This window comes from Orcinus orca, chromosome 4 (assembly GCF_937001465.1).
Source record: "Orcinus orca chromosome 4, mOrcOrc1.1, whole genome shotgun sequence".
Taxonomy (NCBI): Eukaryota; Metazoa; Chordata; class Mammalia; order Artiodactyla; family Delphinidae; genus Orcinus; species Orcinus orca.
This window is the reverse complement of record NC_064562.1, coordinates 26,665,317-26,691,351: the sequence shown is the minus strand read 5'-3', so window position 1 is coordinate 26,691,351 and position 26,035 is coordinate 26,665,317. Positions and strand designations below refer to the sequence as shown.

Below are 26,035 nucleotides of genomic sequence, written 5' to 3'. Positions count from 1 at the left end.
CTTTAGAGAAATCACAAGCAAACTATGATTTCTGTAGTTCGGTAGTTGTATCTAAATTATTTCACCAAATACCTCACCAGAATGCCATGGAGGTGTAAAGTACATCACAGGTGTGTTGTATAAAGTGACTGGCGGCAATATTAATTAGTTCTGTGGAAAGGTATGTGTCATCTAGCCTAACATCCGATTTCAGATAGGATTCAAGGCCTGATGAGAACTCTTGCCTCCCCCGAGATGCTTAGCTAAATTAAAACATCAAAAAGAGTCAGAAAGTTAACATACCAGGGGAAACAGGGGAAAAAACGAGTTAAAATTTGCTACACAAGTATAATGCCATCACAATGAAAATAAAAACAGAGATGGGTTTTCTCCAGCTATTTCAGTCTCAGAAAATATCCCAAAGCAACGATGGTCTGTGATTCTGTGACGTCGTTTCAACAAATAACCTGTTCAAATGTTTCTATTCCCCGGTTACTGCAATTAGGAACTCATCTGGCTTTGGGATACTTGTCTTGAAGGAGAAAACAGGTGAAGTCCCTCTGCATTTCCTTTTCCTGTTTTAAACTAGCAGTTAGTCCTGGACCTTCCCTCAACATTTCTCAATTTAAAACGGGTCAAATGTAGCTAAATAAAGCTCACCACTAACCAAAATAAAGGGGAAAAAAAAATCCTAGAACAAGAAGAAAGTGAGGATGAATAAAACCTCTCTCCATTTCTTTTACAGACTTGAAAGCGCTTTTTAAACTACCTACTTCTTTGCTGAGAAGTTGGGCTAACAGGAACTCTACTCTGATTGAATCCTCAGAAAAAGAAAATATATTTAAACCAAGTCCCTACACAAGAAAGAGACACGAAGATCCACTGGCGGGTAGGGACAGATTGGGAGTCTGGGATTGACATACAGACTGCAGTGTTTAAAATGGATAACCTACAAGGACCTAACTGTATTGCAGAGGGAACTGTGCTCAATATTCTGTAATAATCTAAATGGGAAAGGAATTTGAAAAAGAATAAAAAAATTAGAAAACATTTTTTAAATAATACTTTTTACAAAAAAAAAAAAAAAGATCCACTGGCAATCGCAGAATTCTGCTGGTCTTACAGCAAAGTCCAGCCGTCACAAACATTCAGAAGGCAGACTTCACTGTCCTGAGCCTCTTACTATAAAGCCTTGTTTCGGTTACTTCCAAACATTTCCCAACTTTCGAAATGTCAGTTTGATGATACAGAATAGCTAGTTTGCCTCTTTTTCATTAAAAAATTGTTTTCAAGGTTAATTTTCCAAGTCTGGAGAAACTAGGGGGTGAAGGTGGAAGAGTGGACCAGCTCTTGAAAGCTATTTTTCATAATGAAGTCACGCAGGTACCGGTGCCTTTAAAACACAGGCACTAACAGCCGGTCTACCAGTCTCTCAGGTGTGACCTGAGGGACATGCTGGCAAGGGCTGCCGTGATGTGGTCTCTCAACAGTGTTAAGTGAGTAGGAATCTTAGGAATCAAAAAGAAGAGCTCACCACCTACCAGTTGGAAGTTCATCGTGAGCGGTGACATTTCGACCAAAAGCAGCATCCCCTTGATGACAATGAAGCAAGGAGTTTAGGGATGTCGCACTTAGATGCGTCTCTAAGGACAGGGCCGTAGTTTATGCGTTTAGTTGCACCAAGTATGCTCTTTAATATATGTTCGTTGTGTTAGAAAATTCTTCAAGACAAGAACTCTTTCTGGTTCTGCTCTGCATACACAAGTCCTTCCATCCTGACAAATTCTGGCTGCTGACAGGGCACCTGGTCAATTTTTCTTAGTCACAGAGCTTCCCTTATAGAGTAACAAGTGTCAGTTCTGTTTTGTTTCACGAGACGATTACTTGTTTAGTTAAAGTAGACTGGAGACACTTAAAAGTTTTCTTGCTGTCCTCAACTTCAACAAACAAGCTTGGCTTATTGCTACATCTCCTTACCACTTCTCTAGAAGTTGTATAACATTCCTTAATCCCCCTGAATCCCTGTTCTCGAATTCATGCTTGTAATGGAAAGCTGTCCTTCAGGACGTGGTAGCCTTTCAAGATATCCAGGTCCTAAAGGCCTCACTCTGATAAATCTCATCTGCAGTCACCTCAACTCAAAAATTGTATAGACTCATTTGGCTTGCAAGTGCTTACTCCTCAAACACTGGGAACTGCAGAGCAGGGACATTTGCAAGTTCAACTGTACAGACTATAAGTGGAAAAAGTATACAGTCGTCTCTTAGAAAAAACTCTTCGCTTTGAGTCATTGTTATCGTAGTATAGCAATTTTACTGATTGCAAAGCATGCTAAATGCGGTAAATTCCCATAAGCGACCAGTGAGGAATGATTCAATCGTTAACAAATGAAATTATTTTAATTGAGCTATTACCTTATGCAAGGATTATATTGGTCGTTTTTACAAACACGATCGTATTGACTTCTTACAGCAATCTTTCAAGATGTATAGCATTCTCTCAGTTTTAGTAATAAACCTTAGGATCAGAGGTTAAGTAACTGTTTCAAGATCATATTCTAGTAAGTGGTAGATTTACACTTGAAACCAGAACAGATACTAAAGTCTATGAATCAGGTTAAGAAAAAAAAAAGAAAATCAGTAATTCAAATGCCAAATTCACAAATGAAAATGGAATAGGCCGAAGGGAGGAAAAAAACTGTCCCTTTTATTTAAAAAAGAAAAATACTCTGCTGTATTTCATTTTTTGGAACATTTCTCCTTCTCCACTGATCTGGCAGGTGTTATTTATGACAACAAACACGCACATCTGTAGGGGTGAGCTGACACCCACAAGGCAGGACAGCCAGAACCCTCTCCCTATATTTAGATCCTCCAGCTCCGGGCTTAATTGAATAATTTAATCAGGACCCTCTAGAAGGGAAACACATCCATATTCATCACAGGCATCAAAGGAAACATCTTTACAAGTTATATCCTTTTACAAACCAACATATGGTCTCACGCCATTCTCCCAATTGTTGAACTCCTCCTCTGGGAAGAGCATGGAATTTTCTTTCTTTTTATCACTTGAAAAAATCACTTCCCTCCTAATTCAGTAAAACTGGGTGGAGGCCACTTCCTCCACAGGTGAGAGAAATAAAACTTGTTGCTCTGTCATTGTCAGGAATTTTAAAGTGAACCATTTATTTTATGTGCTTTCCAAATGGAAACAAAAGGCAGGCGAAATCTAGAGTAAGCAATCAGGGCAGTCTCCAGGCTTTCAAATAAGACCCCCACCATGTTTCTGTCATTTTGAGATGCTTCTAAATGAGAGCAGGAGCCCTTCACTTGGAATGAAAGAAGATAGGTCTGAAGAGCAGCTTTCCACTTAGCAGCTGCTCTCTGAACAAAACACCTCTCTGAGCCTCAATTTGCTCTTCCATGAAATTTTGATTCCACCACCTACCCCCCGCTGGGCTGGCATCAGCCTTAAAAAGGGATACGTAAAGTTGATTTGAAAATTATAACATGCTGAAAAATGTAACATATTTACAGAGCTGGTTCACAATAAGCTAATTCTAATATTTTGTTTATACAAAAAAAACAAAGTTTGTGTCCTAGCTTTTGTCTGTCCAGTGAAGTTCTAACTTTGTCCAAAAAAGGAAAGAAAACGATAAAAAGAAAGGCTGATAACCACTACAGTCATTCGACTCATTCGACAAACACCCACAACATGCCAGTCACTATTCTAAGCACTGGGACACAGGGCTGAACAAGAGACAGAAACAGCTTTTTCTCTTTTTAAAAACGATCATGCCTTCATGGGACCTACATTCTTGTGGTCAGGGAAGGCCTCACTGAGAAGGTGATATTCCAACAGAAGCCTGAAAAGGTGAGGGACAGAGCCACGTGGATATCTAGGGAAGCACGTCGCAAGCAGAGGGGGAGCAACGGCAGAGGCCAAGAGGCAAGAATATGCCTGAAATGTTCCAGGGGCAGCAAGGAGTCCAATATGACTGGGATGGAGAGAGCGAGGGGAGGGGAGGTCGAAGCAGACAGACAGGAATGCCGCAAGGATTCTGTAGCTTTCCCTCTGAACTGAGACGAGAACCGCTGCGAGCTGGAGCAGAGATACCAACGTGATCTGACTTCTAGCTTAACAGGCTGACTATGGTATGGCTGGGCTAAGAACTGTCTGAAGGCATGGAAGGAGGAGGAGTGATAGTAGTGGGAAGGAGGAAAGAGACCAGCTACAAAGCTATGGCAATTGTTACAGCTCAAGATGATAAAGGTTTAGGGGCTTCCCTGGTGGCGCAGTGGTTGAGAGTCCGCCTGCCGATGCAGGGGACGCGGGTTCGTGCCCCAGTCCGGGAGGATCCCACATGCCGCGGAGCAGCTGGGCCCGTGAGCCATGGCCGCTGAGCCTGCGCATCCAGAGCCTGTGCTCCACAACAGGAGAGGCCACAGCAGTGAGAGGCCCGCATACCGCAAAAAAAAAAAAAAAAAAAAGATGATAAAGGTTTGGATCAGCCCAGTAGAAGTGGTCAGATCCCAGCTACTGCGTATTCTGAAGGTAAGCTATGAACAAATAACACTTTACTGCTTAAGTAAATGAGGAAAATAATTAACCATAAAGTTGGTGAAATCTGTTTAATTTTTAGAAGTGCAAAATCCCGTATTATGGGCCTACGAGACTGAGTACCTGAGCTGGGGTCAAAGGTCACTGGAGAAGTAGACCGAGAATGATCATAGGAGCAGCAGGAAGGGAATAAAGACACTAAAATCCTGTAGGAATTAGGGTGGAGGGTGGGGAGTGAGGCAGTGAGTGAGTAACAAGGAGGGGAAGTGTGGTATAACCTGACAGTATGGTCAAAGGTGGGTGTTTTCATGGAGGATGGTGGGAGAATGGTCTGGAGGAGACAGTTAGGAGGCCCCTACCTCCAGCAGGCCCGGTGGTATGAGGGTGATGAGAGAAAACAGCCGCAGAAACAGCTACAAGGGAAGCAGTTTCCTCAGATGCGTTTGATCTGTGTTCAAGATCATCCATGTTCCACATAACCCAGGTATCTAACAATAATGGAACGATTAAATAAATTATAGTACATCCGACAATGATGTAACTGTCAAAAAAAAGGTGGGGGGGAGGACAGCCTTTCATGTCTAACATGGAAAGAAACCATACTGTAATTGTTCAGTTAAAAAAAGCTAGAGAACCATACACATGGTACAATCCCATTTTAAAAACACAAATAGAAATGAAACCTGCACATGTATAATATATGCACACCTTTAAAAGCCTGGAAGGAAATAAACAAATCTGAACAAGTGGTTGCCTTTAGGAGTGAGCTGGCAGGAGGCGAGTTCAGGAAAGCAGACCATTTTTATTTACAACCAATTACGGTTTTCAATTTTAAGACTCTAACAATAAAAACAAATAAAAACTGAAAGTAGGTAAGAGGTTTATTCTACACGGCTCCAGGAGACAGTATTATGACCAACAGGTGACAAGATTTATCGTTTTACGAAGGAAAAAATAATAGAAGGTGTCTCTGCCCAGAATGGAATTATCACTGAACTAGGATTTTCAGAGAAATGTATTCCAATGTATGGGGTTGGGACATATGACCTAATTCTCGGTGAATACGATATGGGTGGGAATGTACTTTTTTATTATACAATTCAGCCACATGATCAAAAAATTCAATTTTACAAAATGGCATATTATAACAAAAAATTCAGTTTCCTCTCCGTTCTAGTTCCTAGTCCCCTTTCCATTAACAATTCAAATCTCCTTCCAATTTCTCAGGGCATGAATTTCTTACCAAAGAAATGTTTTGTATTACTCAAATATCTCAAGAGCAATTTGGTCCTGTCCCTTTTCCAGTTTGTAAATCTGTTATCTGGAAGAATAAAATGACTTCTCAAAATCAAAGTTTACATAACCACCGAAACAAACATTGAGATCAGCCAGATTTCACTCTCCTCCATGATCAATGACATCCTGTTCTCAATCTGCCAAAAACGAAGCTGGACTTACATTCGCTTGGCCACCTCAGAGGAGAATTTGAACAAAGGGCAGCAGCCCTCTTCCAGAACAGTGAGAGTTCCCTCCAACTGAGAGCGAAAAGCAGCAGATGCTCCGTCTTTCACTGCGTTAGGGAAACCATGCTGTGGATACAAGCAAGCGTCACCTAGAGAATTAGGTGAGACCAGCACCACTGATCTAGGTCTCTTCTGCCTCAGATCCCTTGTTCAGTCCAGTTTCTATCCATTAACCTCCCCTCAGTGAGTTACTGACCAATCGAGATGGAAAAACCTAATAAACAGAGTGCCCTTAGAAGGCTTCAAAACACAAGTTCTCCTCCTTTGTACGTTCAACTACTAAGAGGCATTAGTCTCCACCAATTCACTATTTAACTGAACAGTACTTTAAGTGCTTATCCCCAACACAAAGGTGCAGTAGGAAGAAAATGGGTATGAAACAGTTCCCAGCATCACCCTGCTCACCGTTATGGGGGGCGGGGGGGTTGAAGAACCATATTATCAGGTTGATCGTGATAAGAGTCACAGGACGTGTTCAGGCTGTTTACCTAAGGGACAGAGGCCAAAAACCTGTGCCATTTCTTTACCACAACTACATCTCCTGTGCATCTGGGGCTTTGTGTTGCCTACCCTGATGTGGAAATCCAAACGAGTCCAGCTGACTATCAACCACTTGCATCAGTGGGGATGAACCACGGAATGGATAATCCAAAGCAGCCTTAATAAAACGTAACCATTGCTTTTCGAATATGTATTATGCTTTTATCAAAGAACGCTTTTAATTCCTTACCACATGTTGCTTACACTAACCATAAAACTGTTATATACTCTGAGAATGTAGTAAATTCTAAAGAAATGCCTGCTCAAGATTCAAATATTGCTGTGGAAAATCTATACGTGGATGACAGAGACTTAACTATAATGGTTTTATTATGTTATAAAAACTTAAAAACATATTTCGTCACATAAATCACTCTATCCTCCTCTGGAAATTCATTCTATTGGCAACAGTCTTTACAGAACGTCTGAAACACCCCAGTTTGAGGACTCCATAAGCTCTCAGCTTCATCACCACCCACTTCAAAGGGAGAGAGGGCTGTCACGCAGGTGGCTCTATGGGAGACATCACACAAGAGTGTATCCATGGTCTCTGTCAGTTTCCAACACAGCTCAAGTATTCAGAGGGAATAAAAAATCATTCTCCTATCGTCGTCATCATCACCATCACCACCACAGTGAAACACCAAACACTGTGCTGAACACTTTATACCTATTCACTCTCTTTGATCCTTATGGGAGTCCTGTGATGTAGAGACTATTTTAGAGACGATGAAACCGTGGTGCAGAGAGGTTAAGGGCTTGCCAAGGCAACCCCTCCACCACCCTGCTTCTCCTAAATAACCTCCTCCTTTGTCTCATGCATGAAGTAGAGGGACTGACAAGCAAGGATGTGCTTATGGTTTTACTTTAATCCCCCTGGTTCCTTCTCTCCCCAGCTTATTTTTGTTTTCGTTGTTGCTTTCCTTCTTGGCATCTTGCCACTTTCCTAGAACATGAAAAAACCAAGAGTTTTATCAGGGCAGCGATGACAAAATTAAATTCATTTTCATCTAAACAGCCTAGAATAGGGATAAGTAGTTGTAAGCGATAACTGAACAAAGACACAAGGAAATTGGCACCATTACCTCACACCAACAACCCACGTATGTGTTCAACTCTTAATACTCTTTTCTTATGATGAGGCTGTGGAATATTAAAATTAAACTCCTTTTAAGAAATTCATTTTCTTTACATTCCCACTGATTGTTCTCTTTTTAAAATCTAGTTTATTTTTACCACTTACTGTGTAGTGGTTTTAAAAAAAAAAAAAGACGTACAGACTGTATTTTCTTATCCATTCCTAAAAGGGAGACACTTGCGCCGCCTCAAACTCCTCCTTTATAAATGATGCTGTAAGAAACAGCAGTTTAAAAAGTAAGATTTTAGTAGATAGCCTTTGTTAAGATTGGAAATTTTCCTTTTATTCTGGTTCTCTCAGAGATGGACTGATTGATTGCTTTACTGGGTTTATTTTTGTAATGTTTTTTTTCCCGTTTTACTGATCGTTCTTAGTATCCTTTACTGAAAACGTAAGCAAAACAGAACAAAAATTACTGGCTTATTTTTTTGCATGTGAATTAATACTGTCCCGTTCAAGCAAATGTACAGATGGAAAATAACTGAAGGACTCTTTCAAGTATCATATTTTATTATAGGTAAAATATTAAAATGTTCATTTTTAACGGCTCATACACAGCTGGCAGTCACAATCCTATCTACAGATAAGGGCAAAAAACGGTGCTCTTGACTCTAGAGGATTTGGGAGAGGGGCTAACACAGCAAACAGCATACGGGTGTGGCAGGAACAGCCATCTGTGACACGACCACTTCAGTATCCTATCTGCCTTCCAGGCCCCTTCCTTATCCCCAATTCCAGGGTTTCTCAACCTCGGCATTACAGGACATTTGGCAGCATCCTTGCTGGCGGAAACAGCCCTGCCCTCCCCCCAGCTGTGACACCCAAACACTCCTCCAGACTCTGCCGGATAACCTCCGCTAACACTCTTCTCTCCTTTTCTCTTTGTGCTCTTGGTGCCCCAGGTCGCAACAGTTTTATTTATTAGCTCTACTTCTAGACTCTAGGACACAAGGAATTGCCGATTCCTTCAAGAAGGGAAAAGCGAAAGCTCTCAAACACACATATCCTTTCTTTCTATCTCTTCTCTCCTCAAATTAAAACAGGGGGAGCAAAAGTTAACCCTCAGAACTACCTGGGTCGTCTGGAGCACCTAGAACAGGTATCACCCGGCACCAAGTGCTGCTGGATATCAAAGACATAGTTCATGTTCACAACAGACCTACAGCATACCACACGTCCTATTTCCCGACATATTTTTAAACACATCAAAATGAAAAAATTCACTCATCACTACCGTGTGTCAAACCGACAGTTCTCAATGCTATTGTACATTAGACTCACCTGTGGTGCTTCTTTAAAAGCTCCCCAACCGAAACCCTGGAATCAGAGCCCCCCCAGGGGCGGGCCCTGGCATTTCTGCGGTGGTTGTCATTCACAGGATTCTGATGTGCAAAGTGAGAACCACTGTGCTAACATCAAGATCGTAAAGATACTGTCCACATACCCTCAAGGAACTCAGTCTAAAGAATGAATAAGATAACTGTAATAAAAGCTATTAAAACAGAAGCTGCATTAGACAAGCACGTTTGCATTTTTCCTCAAAGTTACAATCTCAGTGCAAATCCTACATTTATGACCCCTTATCCCAACTTTATCAAGCTCTATAAGAGACACTATGAACAGAAATATAGGTAGAGATGCTCAAAAACTTGCTGAAAGAATCCACTAAGCTGGAGGTGGGCACAGTGCAGGAGCTCTACCAACTACATTAGATTTCTTTCCTAATCCCTTGATTCTGAAAGGCTATCCCAATTACTGAAGAAATACACTCAAAATAAGACGCTATAACATGAGTAACGATGGCTTGTTATTTAGCTTTTCATATAATCGTAGTCTCCTCTTACCAGTAAGATTGCTTCTGCACAGCAAAAACTGACTTAGATGTTTCTCTCTCCCTCCCCGAAACAGAGCCCAGCACTGGATGCATGAAACATTTGCTGAATTGATTAATATTGGCTCAACAAAAAGCAGAACTGCTCAGTGAGGATGCACCGCTTTTAATGGAGGCTTTCCTGGAATACAGATCAACATCTCAGCCTGCACATTATGACAAGACAGAACTCTTCAGTGTTTCCATGCAAATAAATGCTATAAATACAGCTTGGATGCCAATTATTTCAAGGGTAATCAAATTAATTTTGCTCACAGTTTAACAGAAGGCCATTTGAAACCAATCAAACGTTCTCTCGTTCTCTCGAGCTTGAACAAACTGAATAGAAGTCCTGAGCACACAAACACGAACACTGGGAAAATAAAGAGGTTGTTATTAATTATGCAGACTGCAAAGCCAGCAACGGACACAAAGCAAAACAGGAAGCCATAACAGATGGGATGGCAAGCTATGTACAGGCAGCTGTGCTGAGCTGTCACAGGGCTAAAGGTGTAATTCCTAAAGCAACACTCACTGTAGCATTACCACTCCCTTCCACACAAAGCTACCCATAAAATTAAGGACCCTTTTTGATAAAATTAAGACTCGTGTTGCCGGCATTCACCCTCCCTCCCCAACTTGGCTTAAAGAGTTTGAAGGATGGCTCTGACCAATGCATACCAGTTCCGGCCCCCTACTCCCAGGCACCGTCCTCTGAAAGGACTTAACGAAAGAAGAGGCGGGGGTAACTGCCCTGTGGCTGAAATTCATGGTAAGCCTGTGGGTGAAATTTAAAAGCCTTTTTTTTTCCCCCAACTCTGAAATATTTGCAGATCACTTAAGAGAGAGGAGATGGTGGGTCAGAGGATGCTGATGAATCCTCTTCTGTCGAGTGGCCAGGTAAAAACTCAAGGCTGAGGTAAGACTGAGCGTACTTCGGTTAGGTAAGGACCCTACCAATAACCACCTTACGGACAGCACATGAGAAGCCTTTCTTACGCCCATTACATTAACTATTACCCTCAAGAGACAATCTGGGAAATCAAATGCTAATGCCTAACTTCAAATTTTCTTCACTTTATAAGAGGTTTTACTATGTGGGAGAACTTCTTATTTCAATACCTTATGAACCAGTCTAGCTCAATAAGAAAAACCATGTTCTAAGGCCATCACTGTGTCTCATATGAATAAGAAAACGCCACTACAAATCAAATCTAATACTGCAACTCAGGTGGGAGAGCAAGAGGCCCATTTCGATGTGCTCTATGGAGCACTGGTATCCTTAAAAGTTCACTGATAGGTTGGGAGTCCGCCTGCTGGTGCAGGGGACGCGGGTTCGTGCCCCGGTCCGGGAGGATCCCACATGCCGCGGAGCGGCTGGGCCCGTGAGTCATGGCCGCTGAGCCTGCGCGTCCGGAGCCTGTGCTCCGCGGCGGGAGAGGCCACGGCAGTGAGAGGCCCGCGTACGGCAAAAAAAAAAAAAAAAAAAGTTCACCCATCATGCCAGCTGGTTGAGAACCTGCATAGAACTGAGAGCCCCTAAAGCACTGGGAACACCTCACATTCCAATGAGGAGACTCCTAGCCCAATGTCATGAGGGTAGTGGGGCAACATCAAGGAAATGGGATGGAGATGGCCTGTCTCTTATAACTCCAGCTTACATTCATTGTGTACCTCCTTGTGACCCCAGCTTCTCTTAGGAGGCAGGGAAATTTTGGCTTCCTTTCCTTCAGTGAGAAAAGCCCAGTTTCCCCAGACTGATCCTTCCTGGTCCACAAAGAATGATACAATAAAGTAAAAGAGACGACATCGTCCCCATTCCAGTGAAGAGTCTCATCCAGGACACGGCAGAACAGTTCATGTCTATTAGTAGTTTGCATTTCATTCATTTGTGAATTGTTCCTGTCCTTTACCAATTTTTTTAGGAGCCCAGAATTTCATTTATTTTTTTTTAATTGAAGCATACTTGATTTACGTTTCAGGTGTATGTACACACACACACACATTCTTTTTCAGATTCTTTTCCATTATAGGTTATTCCAAGATATTAAGTATAGTTCCCTGTGCTATACAGTAGATCCTTGTAGTTTATCTATTTTACATAGAGTAGTGTGTATCTGTTAATCCCAAATTCATCCCTCCCCCGCTTTCCCCCTTGGTGACCATAAATTTGTTTTCTACGTCTGTGAGTCTTCTGTAAATAAGTTCATTGTATCATGTTTTTAGATTCCACCTATAAGTGATATCCTATGATACTTGTCTTTGTCTGCCTGACTTCACCTAGTATGATACTCTCCAGGTCCATGTACCAATTTTTCTGTAGGGGTGGAATTTCCTATTGATTTTAAAAGTTTTTTACAAGAAGAGTAACTTGCTGCAAATTTGAACGGTTGTATTTTTGTGCGTGGTCATTCAAGAGTGTGTGTTTGGTCACATAAATGTTGTCAAATCTATAAATTTTTCCTTTATGGTTTCTGCTTTCTGAGCCATGTTTAAAAGAGCTCTACAGGGACTTCCCTGGTGGTCCAGTGGTTAAGACTCCACACTCCCAACGGAGGGGGCACGGGTTCGATCCCTGGTCGGGGAACTAAGATCCCGCATGCCACACAGCGTGGCCAAAACAAAAAAACAAAAACAAAAGAGCTCTACAAGCAGCTATTAGTACTACCCCCACCCCCATACCCCCATCTCTTGAAAATGACAATTCACTCAATCAGTGATAATCGAGAATCCATCTCCCCCTTTCCTTCTGACACTATGACCAGAATCCACGCCGGAATCTTTCTTCACTGAGTGTGTATTCTCTAACGAAAAAAAATGTTTTTAACACTAATGAATAGTGTAAGAAAAATCCATAGATAAATTCACAATACTTACTTTTAAAGGCTCTGGGCAACTTTAAATAGCTTTTTAAAATCAATAAAGGGCATTCTTCTCTTAGTTCAATTACTATACTTTTCTTAAAAAACTTTAGCTGGCATTGTCAGGGAAACGCTCCATCTACAAATTCCCAAACTTGATATTCCACAATTTCATTATCAGGATTCCCATTGCTTAACCCTTCTCAGTTCATTTAATCCATTAGACTCCTTATAACCTGTAACCCCTTATCTAGGTTGGATTCGATATTGCTCTCATTAACATTCTAGACTCTACAATCACATTGACTCTTACAAATATTAAATAGCTAACATTTTCCAAATGCTAATTATGTGCCAGGTCCTAGGCTAAGTCCCTTATGTATCCTGTACTTCACTGACTGCAAGATGTACCCTCTCCTAACCAGGAAATTTACAGTCAGTGGTATGTTGTGCCTAAATGATGGTTTTTTCCTCAGTAGTACATGAAATAACATCTTATGATTAACAGCATCTTAGATGAAATATGGAAGGATAACTCATCTCATCTTTCTATCAATCCTGAGGCTGATACTATTATCTCTATTTTTCAGATGAGGAAAGTGAGGTTCAAAAAGTTAATGGTCAAAAAAAAAAAGTTAATGGTCACATTGTAAATCAACTATAGTTCAATTTTTAAAAATTAGAAAAAAAAAGTTAATGGCAGCTTTCCCAAAGTTATAAAAAAGCAAGTCAGTGTTGGGGGCTGGGACTTAAACCCAGGCAACCTGACTCTAGAACCTCATTTCTTAGCCTATTTTCTATCCCTCAGCCAGAATCATCTCTGCCAACATTCCTCTCCAATCTTACTTTCAGGCACCAAGTTACACTAAAAAGCAGCAATTACTAGTCTACTCTACAGCCACGTCAAACCTCACCCCAGGCTTCCTCCGACTGCTCAGCCTCTGAATTCGCCACAGATTTCCTGGCACATCACCTACAATGGTTCTTCCAAACCTTCTCCATTATTCTTAAACTTGCAGCACCATTTTCTGATTCTCCCGGCTCACCATCCCAATGAAGGGACTGACTTGCCTCCGACACTACTGGGAAAACCAGCGCAAGCTGACATGAGCTCTGTGCCATCCGCTTTCCTCTCTCGGACCCCATTCTGCTTCCTTCTCAGACAATCTCCCTCCTTACCATGACTAATACTTTGTCACCTGCGCTCCAGATCACTACCTCCATCATCTCATCTCTGATTGCTTTCTGTCCATTAACTTCTTTCCCTCAACCTTCAAATAAGAAGTCGTCTCATCAATTTTGAAACATAAATCACTCGAGGGCATAGAAGACTCTGTTTCTTATTTCTTAATATACTCAGTCTCTTCACCTCAGCTGCATTCACTTGATTACCCTGACCTTCTCTCCTTCACCCTGAACCATACATGTCCCCCTTTGAACCTTCCTCTGGAATCTCTCTTCCCTTGGCTTCCTGGTTTAACTTCTCCTCTGACCCCACACCTTCCTTTCAGTTCCTTCTTTTGTCTACTTCAAACATGCCTCTCCTTTCTACCACTTCCTAATTGTGGGCATCAATGGAAGATTCAACCCACCAGCTCTGTTTCTCTGTACATGATCCTCTCCAAATACCCATCCATTCCCGGACGTTCCACCATCATTCCCAACAGATCACTACTTGGCATCTACGTAAAGCTCCGAGCCCTCCCCTAGGCTTTAGCTTAGTTATGTATCTCCAACTTGCCTGTAGAATACTTAGATACCCCACCTTAAATTCAACCTGTCAATTCTAATTTATCATTCACACAATTTTTATTCCTTCCAGAACCAGTTCTTCTCTATTCTTAAGTAAAGGCTTTATTAATTTTCCAGCCACTCAGGTTGGAAACTTAAGGATAATCTGACACCCCTCTTTCCCATTACTCTATAGCCAAATAACCACCAGGTGTCTTTTCACTCACAAAACCCACCCCATCAGAGAGAGAGAACTCAAAGCGCTTTCTTATCAATCTCCTGGCATATGGACTCTACCCTCTCCAACCCAAACTGCAAGTTCAAACACCTTCTGTGACTTCCCAGTGCTTCCTTATTCTGGCACGCTGAGGTCCTCAAACCCTCATCCTCAACTTAACCTTTCCAAACACCTCTCCCAGCTCACTACATGGGACCGCATCAGGAATACCCTCTGTGGTCAGTCAGAGCTGCAGACTGGCCTCCAGATCTGTGCTGTCCAACGTGATAGCTCATTGTTAAACAGGTGGCTATTTAAACATAAATTAATGAAAATTTAAAATGCAGTCCTCAGTTGCACTAGCCACATTTTAAATGCACAACAGCCACTCGCGGCTAGTGGCTATAGTGCTGGACAGCACAGATACAGCGCATTTCCATCACTGCAGAGAGTTCTATCGGACAGCGCTGCTCCTGTTACCTTGAGTCTTCCACACCGCTACTCTGCCCAAATGTCTCTTCCTTCTCCCAGTGCAAACCCACACATCCTTCCACATCACAGTGGGCCTCATGTGAACTGTCTGTACAACTTACCCCTATATCACCCTGCAACAACTCTTGTGATGTTGCATTTAATTCTTCATTTTTGTGGGTCTCCTCACTAATTACTGAGCCACTCTGAACTAACAGATTCACTAAGTGAAGCATATGCTCATTACCACACTGCATCAAAATTATCAAATAAGGAGATATTTAATACCCCTCTCCTCCATTAAAAAGACATGTTTTCCTTCAATCTAAACAAAAGATCTTGCATTTAGCTAACTAATGACTTAATTTAATGCCTAATTATAATACTTGAAAGATAATGAGTTCCCTTTTCTTCTTGTGGTATTCGAAACTGAAAGAAAAAATACTATAAAGGTCTGAAATACTTCCACTTTGCATAAGCACACCGCAAAGAAACCACAAAACATAGACACGGAGAGGAAAATGAATGAATAGTTTGAGTAACTATACCCTAACTATCTGGAATTGTAGGAAAAAATATAGTACAGCTGCCCTAAAATTAAGGGGAAACTACAAATAAAGCATTAAAAAATTACACGTATAAATATATTTTTGAATCAAAAGCTAGATCCCTCTATCCTCCTTTTCGCAAACATGACATAGTGAATATTTATTTTCACCGTGAGCTCAAAAGCATATAGATGCATAAGTAACTGCTGTGTATGTTGTATGTGTTCCTTGAAATCCAGGCTTGTCTCAAGAAAATTAGTTAAGAAATCAATCCACCAACCATAGACCTGGGTTCTATATAAGGCTCCTATGTGAACACTAGGAACCAAGCAGAGAGATTTGGGAGAATTGCCAGGTATGGATTCCCTCAAACCTTAGAGAGTTTGATGCTTTATCTTCAAGAGGGAATGTTCTCTAAAGTTCTGATTTTAGCTTATTAAAAAATCACAGGGGGCTTCCCTGGTGGCGCAGTGGTTAAGAATCCACCTGCCAATGCAGGGGACACGGGTTCGAGCCCTCGTCCAGGAAGATCCCACATGCCGCGGAGCAACTAAGCCCATGCGCCACAACTACTGAGTCTGCATGCCACAATTACTGAAGCCCGCGCACCTAGAGCCCGTGCTCTGCAACGAGAAGCCACCGCAATGAGAAGCCCGCGCACCACAACGAAGAGGAGTCCCCGCTCGCCACAGCTAGAGAAAGCCCGCGCGCAGCAACGAAGACCCAACGCAGCCAAAAATAAAATAATAAATTAATTTTTAAAAAATCACAAAGATGTTAGATTAAACTGCTCAAATACTGCAGTTCCCAGTATCAGCCTAAAAGCCTGATGCAGTCATTGGAGTTGAACTGTTCTTGAAAGATTGGCTTTTCCCATCTGAAAGACAGCTTTCCTTATGCAAATGAACGTTCTACAGGGCCCGCTCATTTCTGCAAATCAGCCAGCAATAGCTGTAAATGTTACTTTTTTGCCTAGGACTAGTAGTACATCTCTAAAACTGACATTATTTTAATAATGAACACCATAGTGAAGATTCTGACTTAGATTTTAAGTAAGTACATTCATGCAACTTAGTTTTTTTTTTTTTAAGGCAGTAACTCCAGAAGTATTAAAAATACTTCAGGTATTTTTGCAGCAAATCAGATGACAGGTCACCAGATTAGCCTAAATAGTTGCAATACGACGTAATAGCAGAAAAGGGGGATAAAGAGTCAAGAGATTTCAATTCGAGGCAAAATGGAGATGCCTCTATTTGTTACCAAAGCACTTCCTGCTAATCTTGGTACCAAAAATTAAGACCAGAGCCTCCAGGCCGGTGAACACATCAAGGTGCTATGCGGGTGGGGCGCCTGGAGAGGGCATGGAGCTCATGGCGCCCTTCCCCCATACCTTGCCCTGTGCATCTCTTCCATCTGGCTGTTCCTGAGTTATATCCTTTCATAATAAACCGGTGATAGTAAGTTTTTAAAAAAGAAAAGAAAAACCACATACAGAAGTACAATTACACAGAACACTTCATCAGCCTCAATGTCATTTTATAAGTTTATACTTCATTTCTAAATTTTTATATTTAAATTATCCCTTTTCTCCTTAGACCTTTCCAATTCTCTCCCTAGTACCTCCTAACTCCTTCCCTAAATACCCCAATCTCTGACTTTTGGTTAGGAATATGATTTGTTTTTGAGAGCCAAACGAGGAGATTTGTACAGCAGACTTGCCTGATTTAATTTGAACTTCGTAGAATCTCGGATCTACCATTTTCTAGTAAGGTCCCATTGACTAAATCAGGCATAAGTCGTTTCTTTTCCATCTCTAAAATTAAAAAAAAAAAATCAATTTTAATCTGTAAAAAACATCTGAGGTTGTCAGACTTGATTCATACTCAGCTCAAATAATGTTGGGTACAAAAAGTTAACATCATGCCAAAAAATTCTCCTTTCCTCCCCTCCCCAATTAACACTGGATATGCTCAGACCAAAGGCCCAGGAGCACAGCGAGTGAGGAAGGAAAAAACAAACAAATGGGAACTTGACAATGACAGTGATCCAGGTGCAGGCTTTCCCTCCTCCAATCACTGGATGGGTGACTTCAGGCAAGTCCGCTATCTTCCCTGGGCCTCGGATTGCTCAACTTGATAGGAACATCAAAGTAGCTTTTAACACTCAATATCTCTATTCTTTGTAAAGGAAATTACAAATCAGTGTTTATGAACACACTTGGCAAGGCAGTCCCATGCATGTCCTTCACCTGAAATTTGGGTACTTCTGTGCACACACAAGCTTCAGGGCATATAAGCATTTTTGGATTGGAGGATGGGAGCGTGATAGGGGATCCAGGGTTTCATCAAATTCTTAAATAGCCCTGACGAAAAAAAATAAAAATAAAAATGACTGAACTGTAAGACTATACAAAAATAGACATAAATGTAAAAAAATAAATTCCAAGGAATTTGCAGTGAACTATTTGCATCTCAAAGTGCAGTGTTTACCAGCTAAAGAAGACTAATTTTAATGAGATAAACTGAACTACTAGAACTTTCTTTTTTAGTACCATCAGCTTGTGATAATACAAGAAAAAAGCAAGGGGAAAGTGACAGGAATTATCCAGAAAAGCAGAGATAAAACCAATTTGGCTTTGAAATGCATTACTTTTATGTCAGATTTAGTCTTCCAATTATGTTCTGCTTAGAGAGGTGTTAACATTATGTTTCCTTTCTTAAGCACTTAAAGGAAGACAACAGAAGATGGCCCAGAAAAGCACAATAGAAGGCAAAGTTGTCTAAAAGACTAAAAAATAAAAGCAAAGTCATATCTATACCAGAATAATAAAGCCCAGCAGAACAATGATTATTCAGGTATTCTAGATATATATATATATATATATATATATATATATATATAAGTGAGGGGACTTCCCTGGTGGTGCAGTGGTTAAGAATCCGCCTGCCAATGCAGGGAACACGGGTTCGAGCCCAGGTCTGAGAAGATCCCACATGCCGCAGAGCAACTAAGCCTCTGCACCACAACTACTGAGCCTGCGCTCTAGAGCCCACGAGCCACAACTACTGAGCCCATGCACCGCGACTACTGAAGCCCGTGCGCCTAGAGCCCGTGCTCCGCAACAAGAGAAGCCACCGCAATGAGAAGCCCGCGCACTGCAATGAAGAGTAGCCCCTGCTCGCCGCAACTAGAGAAAGCCCACACGCAGCAACGAAGACCCAACACAGCCAAAAATTAATTAATTAATTTTTTAGAAAAGTGAGGCTCTAGAGTGAGCTTGCCTTGTTCACTTCATGGCTAAGAATATAATCACTAGTTACGTAGCCTGAGGCAAGACAATGAATCACTCAGAACTCAGTTTCCTTACCTGTAAAAAGGTGACAACGACAGTACTTAGGGAAGTTTTGATGCTTAAATGAGATATGAGTATTAAAGACAGGGACACAGAAAAAAAATCAGCTACAATTATTTCTCCTACCCAAAGCTCTAAATCAAATTAGAAGCCATGACACCAATGATAAATATGATTGACAGAAAAGTCAACCTTGTTTTATGCAGTAGCTTCAACTGTCACTTCCAAACTCTTTTAACAAGAGCAACTAGGAAGCAGCAAAATTAATTGACATATTTCTTTCTCCCTTCGACCTCACAAACTCATCCACAGAGGTACCAAGTAGAGAAGCAGCTGAAAGGTGAGTAGAAAGTGTGGATGAGCAGAGGCGAAAGGTCTAGAGCAGCACTGTCCAACAGAACCTTCTGTGATGATGGGAATGTTCTATGTATACATTCTCCAAGGTGGTAGCCACTAGCCACATTAGCTACTGAACACGTGAACTGTGGCTAGTGCTACTGAGATGAGTTTTATTTTAATTTAATTTTAATTAATTTCAACTTAAATACCCACACATGATTATGGCTACCTAATTGGACGGCACAGCCCTAGATGACCCATAAATTGAATAAGGATTGCCAGAAATTTAAGCAAAAACTAAGAATCTTCTTTTCCTGAATTGTTTATATGTTCAATTCAAATATCTCTGTTTCCAGTGGAGACCTGGTAACTATGCTTAAAGAAATAACGTATCAGCGTTTGCATCAATACAGTGCAACTCAGTGTTAATAAAAGGATCAGAGATGTGAAATACGTGGTCTTCTGATATTTTATAAGGTCCTTAAGGCCAAGTTAAATTCAAGCTCACATGAAGCATGATTCAGTGCATGGATCAGAGCTGCTTTGAGGGTCCTTATCGGCACCCTCAAAGCATCTGTTTCTCCACTACCAAATGGAAAGCTATTTAGACAATGCAGACTGAACATGGCTTAATTTAGCTTCAATTTTTTCAGCAATTCAGAGTTCTGTAAGCCTTTCCCCTTTTCAGAAATACTAGCATTCCTTGCCAGTTTGGCCTTTCCACTATAAACAAAATCCATGTGCCACCCATATCTGAAGGATAACGCCAGACTCCTGCTTAGCTGCCCCTGTAATATGGTTTAATTATGATGACTGAACTAATAGGCTGACATCATAGACTTTTACAGGCTGACCCCATGTCATCCTGATGTATCATTTTGCACCAGTTCAGTGCTGTAAATCAATTTAAGATCTCCAGCAGGTTGAAAAGGCTGGTAATGATGCTTTCTCTGCCGTCTCTGGAGACTCTACATTATACACAACTTACATTATTTATAAAGCCTCAATGATGCTTCCATTAGCCTTGTAAGACTACACAAATGAGATCTTTTATACACACACAACTTGGCCTTGATTATGTAGGCGACTGCAGCTTAAATATACTCATCTCATTACACTCAAGTTTATTCTTTTTCCATTCTAACCAAGTTACTAAACCCAGACTTACTAGAAATCAAAATCACAAACTGCAATTTAGTTTTCAACTAATAAATGTATTTGGAAAAATGAGACTTACTTCCTCTTAATGCTTTAATGAACTTAGTAGAAAAAAAATTAAATTCCAAGAGGTGTAAGAAGTTCATATTTTAAATTGCCTAAAAACTGTCGTTTCTCTAAAATGCAAAGGTCATCAGCTCTTCAAGGGTATAAAACCAAAGGATACTGCAAAAAGGAAAAATGTATCTGGTTACATACCTATGCTTGGAGGGGTCAAAACTAAATCAAGGACAAATCCCTACCCTCAGAAGAAACCCGATCCTGCCTGGATCCTCCAGAGGCTCTGACATCGCCCACCTCTAGAAAATCATCTCCCACGACCCTGGTTACAGTTTCCTAAGAACTGCAATATTACACAAATGTACACCACCTGCACAGAAATATCAAATAACTGCAAATGGGAAAGAGGGAGAGAGAGGGGAGGACAAACATTTAAATCAGTTACAGCATATTTAGGCCTGGCACCTCCATCAGAATTAACACTGATGCAAAATATTTATACTATTGAAAATCCCGGGGCAGTGCACATTGATTCTGCCCTGATTCTTTTTAAATCGTGGTTCCAATACAGCTCAGCTACCTCCAATAAAGCGTCAAGAGGTAATGAGAAACAAGATGAAAAATCAACATGGGCAGAGAACAGTTTTCTCATTGTGCTACTGAATGCAGGCATGTTATCCACGGCAAGTAATGAAAGCGAGAAACGTTCTGAAATAAAGGCATTTTGCGATTGAGCTGCTTGCTAGGAGTTTCAGTAAGAGGAAGCACATACAGAGATCAGGCAACTTCTGTATCATTCCACCTACTCTGAAATTTCAGCAAGAGAACCTCAGGGGAAAGCAAGAGGCCGGCTGTCACAGCACTCACGACAACGATGTTTTCTCGGGAGAGGGTTCGGAGACGCGCCTCTATTTTCAGAAGGGAAGCGCCCGGCCGGGGACCTTGCAAGTGCACTGAAACATCGTCCGCGCCGCAAAATAAACAAAAGCCGCAGCTACTGTAGTTGTAAGAGCCGGCAGGCATTTGTTCCCCCTCCCTTCCCAAAGTACATCAGGCAAACGCTCTCCCTGGAAGCCTTCATATTTGTTAAGCAACTAGAAAAACAAGCCCACGTCTGTCTCTCTCACACCCAACACCCCCCCCCCTTCCTGCAGAAACAACCCCGAGAAACACTAACAAAGACCGGGCGCAGAGTAAATGAACAGTTGCTGCACAGCGAACTCACAAATACACATGCAGTGAGGCAATCGAATCCGGGAAAGGGAAAGGAATGAGACAACACTCGGAGACTCCGGGGGGTGTAGGCGGAAGAGAAAAAAAAAAAAAAATACGCGCGCCGCCGCCGCCAAACCTTTGAATAAATGAGAGGGAACTTCAGTACGAACTTTCCTTGACCTCGACCCCCAAGACGCTAGTAGGGGGCACAGGAAGGAGCCCGCCCCGGACGCAGAAGGACCCAGGGCACCGGGTGTCCCCTTTACAACAGCCCCGCTCCGCGGAGAGGGCAGCGCCGGCGACCGCCCTCCGACTCCCGCAGGGGTCGCCCGGGCCGGCGCGGGACACAATGGGCCCGCGGGCCGCGCCGACGGCCCAGGCTCGGCTGCAGGAAGGGAAAGGGAAACGGGCAGCGGGCGGAGGGGGAGGGTGGCCGCGGAGGGCCGGCCGCAGGCAGGGCCGGGGACCGAGGAACGCGGCTTCCCCACCGCAGACCCAACAAAGACGCGGGGGGCACACGGGCCCGAGCCTTGCCCGGCTGGCCAGGCGCGAAGAGAGGAGGAGGTGGCAGGCTTGCTCCTCCGAGCGGCCGGGAGGCGCCATCATGGGGGGGGGAATCCCCGGTCCGCCCCACGCGGGGAAGAGCCCCCTCCCCGCCGCAGCCCGCGCCGCCGGCCCCGCGCGCGATCGTGGCCACCCGGCCGGGCCGCGCCCGCCCCAGCCCGCGGCGGAGGCGGCGCTGGGAAGCCCGGAGCGCCGAGGGGAGGGCGAGGACGCGACGGAGGGGAAAGTTGGGTTCGGGTCTGTTTCGTTTTACCGGGTTGGCTGCGCGCCTGTCCACGCGGGCGCACGAGTTGACCGGGCGAGCGGGGTCCCCCGCGGCCCCGGTCCGGCCGGCCGGGCGCTGCGCTCGCAGGGTCCCTCCCCGCGCCTCGGCCCGGGCTCAGCGGCTCGGCCTCTCCTTCCTCCTCCCGCCCGCCCGCTCGCACACTCGCTCGCTCGCTCGCTCCCGGAGCCTGGATTGATCTGGTCGCGCTGGCGTCAGGGAGTCGGAGCCTCCCAGCCTCCACTCCTCAGCTGCCAATACCCGGCGCACTCGCCCGCCCGCCTGCTCTCTAGCTCGCTCACACGCGCACTTGCGCGCGCCGCCGCTCCCGCCGCGGCTGCGCGACCAGGGATCCTCTCCAAATTCCCGGCCCCGCCGGCGCGAGCGCTGGGCCCGCGCCGCCTCCCGCGCCTCCAGCCCCACGCCCCGCTGGTTCCAAGGAGAAAACACCACAGCCCCTGCCTCCTTTAGTCCCGGGGGAGCGGTCTCGGTACCTTGCCTGCCGGTGAAGTTCCGCGTTCAATGCTTATTTTTTTGAAATGTTCGTAGAACAAGTCCACCGGGCCCACCCAACCGCTCTATAAACGTGGAGTGCGTTTTGACAATTACCTTTCGAGCCTCGCCTTTTTATGTCTAGTTTCATTGCCCCTCGCTTACTCCTCAATGATTTGCAAGCCCCAGAAGTTGCACGTACCCAAAAAGGATAACCTAGTAACTATTGCATGTGCTTGTAACAAACCCTGAATCAATATGTGTGTTTTATGCCAATCCGGGATCTAATGATTCCAGTTGGTTACCTCGCTGCTCCAAATAATGACAGATGCCACAATAGAACTTTAAATTTTTTTGATCCAGTTTCTACAATCTTTTAGATGACACCAACTTCCCAAAATAAAACCGAACTAGCTCCCAGATACCTGATCTGCGTAGACATTGAAAATATTTTTTTATAAGATTTCATTTTTCTCTTGGCCAGCTCTCTGGAAGCCGGCATGAAATCTTGGATAATTACCATAATGTTGAGTTATGTTTAGAGGCGAATAATTATTCTGAGGAATAAATTTCACATGTACCAAAAGAACCATTACCAGCAATATTTTTTTAAAAATCCAATTAATGGTACTCTCCAATTTTTCATGTAATTTTACACGTGCACATTCCATTTAAAATTCTTATTTATTAACTATTTTTTAATTTCTGCATTCCATGTTTAATTATTCTAAGGAAATGAAACAAGTCCCCCAAAACACATAAAATATATTTATATATAGGTCAGAATATTTCTGCTAATTTCTTCATTAAATATTTGAGCACTTACAGGTCAATTCTTGGGCCTCATCTTATTTTCCCAAAAAATCAACTTCTGATATAGTTATTCATTCTCTGCTCCTCAAAACAGCAGTTGGAGTGAGCCTTGTTAAATGCCACTCCCATCAGATCACTCCTCTGCTCAAACCCTCCTTTGATAAATAGAATGTGCTATATCCATACACTGGAACATTATTCAGTCATAAAAAGGAAGGAAGTACTGACACATGCTACATGGATGAAATTTGAAAACACTATGCTAAGTGAAAGAAGCCAGACACCAAAGACCACAAGTTGTAAGCTTCCATTTATACAAAATATCCGTAATAGGCAAACCTATAGAGACAGAAAGGAGAATGGTGGTTGCCTTTGTTTGGGGGAATTGGAAAGGCTGGGGTGGGGGTGGGGTGATAGGTAAAGGTTATGGGGTTTCTTTTGGGGGTGACAAAAATGTTCTAAAATTAGTTTGTGGTGATGGTTGCCCAGCTCTGTGGATATACTAAAGCCCACCGAATTGTACATTTTGTGGTCAAATTGTCCCAACGTGTGAATTTTATTTCAATAAAGCAGTTAAAAAAAAAAAAAGACATGACAACTAATCCTTGTTTGGATTCTGGATGAGGGGAAAAGCTATAAAAAGACGTAGAACTGTTCATTTTTTTAAATCTATAGATGACCTTTCCCAGTGCAGCCTAGTAGCCCCAAATGATAATTACTAATACTACACATACTGTGAAATTTGATCTTGCCAATCGTGCCAGTTATTTCTTTCAATGGTAATAGAAAATTGGACTGTTTTCAAAAGGACATTATTGGGACAGTTGTGAAAACTTGAATGTGGGTTGCATATTAATATCATTGTATCCAAAAAAATCCCCCCTTGGTTCCCCATTTCACTCAAAATAGAAGTTCTCACAATGTGTACAAGACCCTTCATGAACTTCCCTTCCCATCTTTCTTTACCACTCTGACCTGGTCTACTCTCTCCCTTGCTCTTTCCTCAAGTCTCTGTGGCCTCCTCACAAGTCCTGGGACCACTGGGGCACACTCCCACCTCAGGACCTGTGCACCGGCTGTTTCCTCACTGGATCTGTGCATCGCTGTACCCTCAGTGCCTGGAGCAGAGTCCGGCACCTGTTGAATAAAGGAATGAGTGAATGAATCAATCTAGCACTGTTCAGTTCACAAGGGATATGGTGCAAAGAGATACAAATCCCTCAGGGGGGACAAATAATGAATAAATACACAAATATGCCAGGTGGCTGTACATGGGATGGAAGCCAAAGGGTAACAGAGATGGGGAATGGGGGTGGTTGCTGTGTCCATGCAGGTAGGGAAAACCTTATTGACAAGAGGTCCTAGAGGAAGAGGGAGCATATCACATGATCTGCAGGGAGGGTTGCCAAGTGCAAAGACCCTGAGGCTGAGTCTTCTTCCCCTTTTCACAGAAGAGCCGGGGGCCAGAGCCCTGAAGCAGAGAGAAGCTAGCACAGAAAGGAAGGCAGTGTGTGGGCCCAGATGCACGAGGGCTGGTGGCTGAGGAGCTGGGAACACAGGGACCTTCTCTTCTCTCTGCTTCTCTTTTCTTGGTGAAATAGCCATGAACCCTACTTCCGGAGAAATGGTGAGGGTGGAAGAGATGCTGGAGGTTGGAAAAGAGAGGAGCACATATGAAACGGTTATCTTTTGGGAGAGTTTGAGAGCAAATGAACCATGGAAATGTGGTAGGATTGCCAGGCAGCACTATTAAGTGCCCATTTGAGGTTAGTGGTCATGAATTTAAAGCAAGGCCAGTCGGCATGGCTGTGGCTTTTCCTCCAGCCTCGGGCGACCTAAAGGGGCAGAGCTGGGGTTTTGCAGGTGGGTGTGATGGAGGAAAAGAGGGTCAGAGAGCAGAGGGTGTAGGCAGGGGAGTGACTCTGGGGAACTGTGATAAGCAGAGAGGTGAGGACACGGGAGAGTGTGATGATGATGGAAAGATGAGAAGATCAAAGGAATGAAGGTGGGAGGAGGGGAATCCAAGAATTTCTGGAGCAGGGAACCACTCCCAAAAGCTGGGGAACAGTCTGAGAATGGGATGCTGGAGATTAAAATCATGGAGCTGGGACAGTGTGGGATAATGCCAAGATCTAGCAGTGTGATCAGAGAAAGTGGATGGGCTGAGCTAGGGAGGAGGACAGGATCCTCAGAGAAAAGGAGGTATCAAGGGACCAAAAGCAAATTAATTATGCTATTTAAGCAGTGTGTCTCCCCCTGCCCAAAATCAATTACTAATCATTTACAATAAAGTGAGCCCTTAAAATTGGCTGCAAATTTTATAGATGCAAACTGTGAACCCA

The 26,035-nt window shown here is 43.1% G+C and overlaps 1 protein-coding gene across 9 annotated transcripts in view; it reads right to left on the bottom strand.

Annotated features, from left to right (window-relative positions):
* Positions 1-22,714, bottom strand: part of SMAD1 (SMAD family member 1) — a 77,276-nt gene extending 54,562 nt beyond the window's left edge. For 2 of the 9 annotated variants that reach the window (XM_033402721.2, XM_033402724.2), the window contains exon 1: positions 22,380-22,540. The gene's annotated coding sequence lies outside the window, so the exon portion shown is untranslated. Of the gene's footprint in view, positions 1-1,520; positions 3,095-4,898; positions 5,028-9,584; positions 9,604-21,153; positions 21,461-21,572; positions 21,699-22,379 lie in introns of those variants that run through there. The other 7 variants (XM_004263606.2, XM_049709533.1, XM_049709534.1 and 4 more) reach the window with 7 other exon arrangements.
* Positions 22,715-26,035: the final 3,321 nt, after the last annotated feature.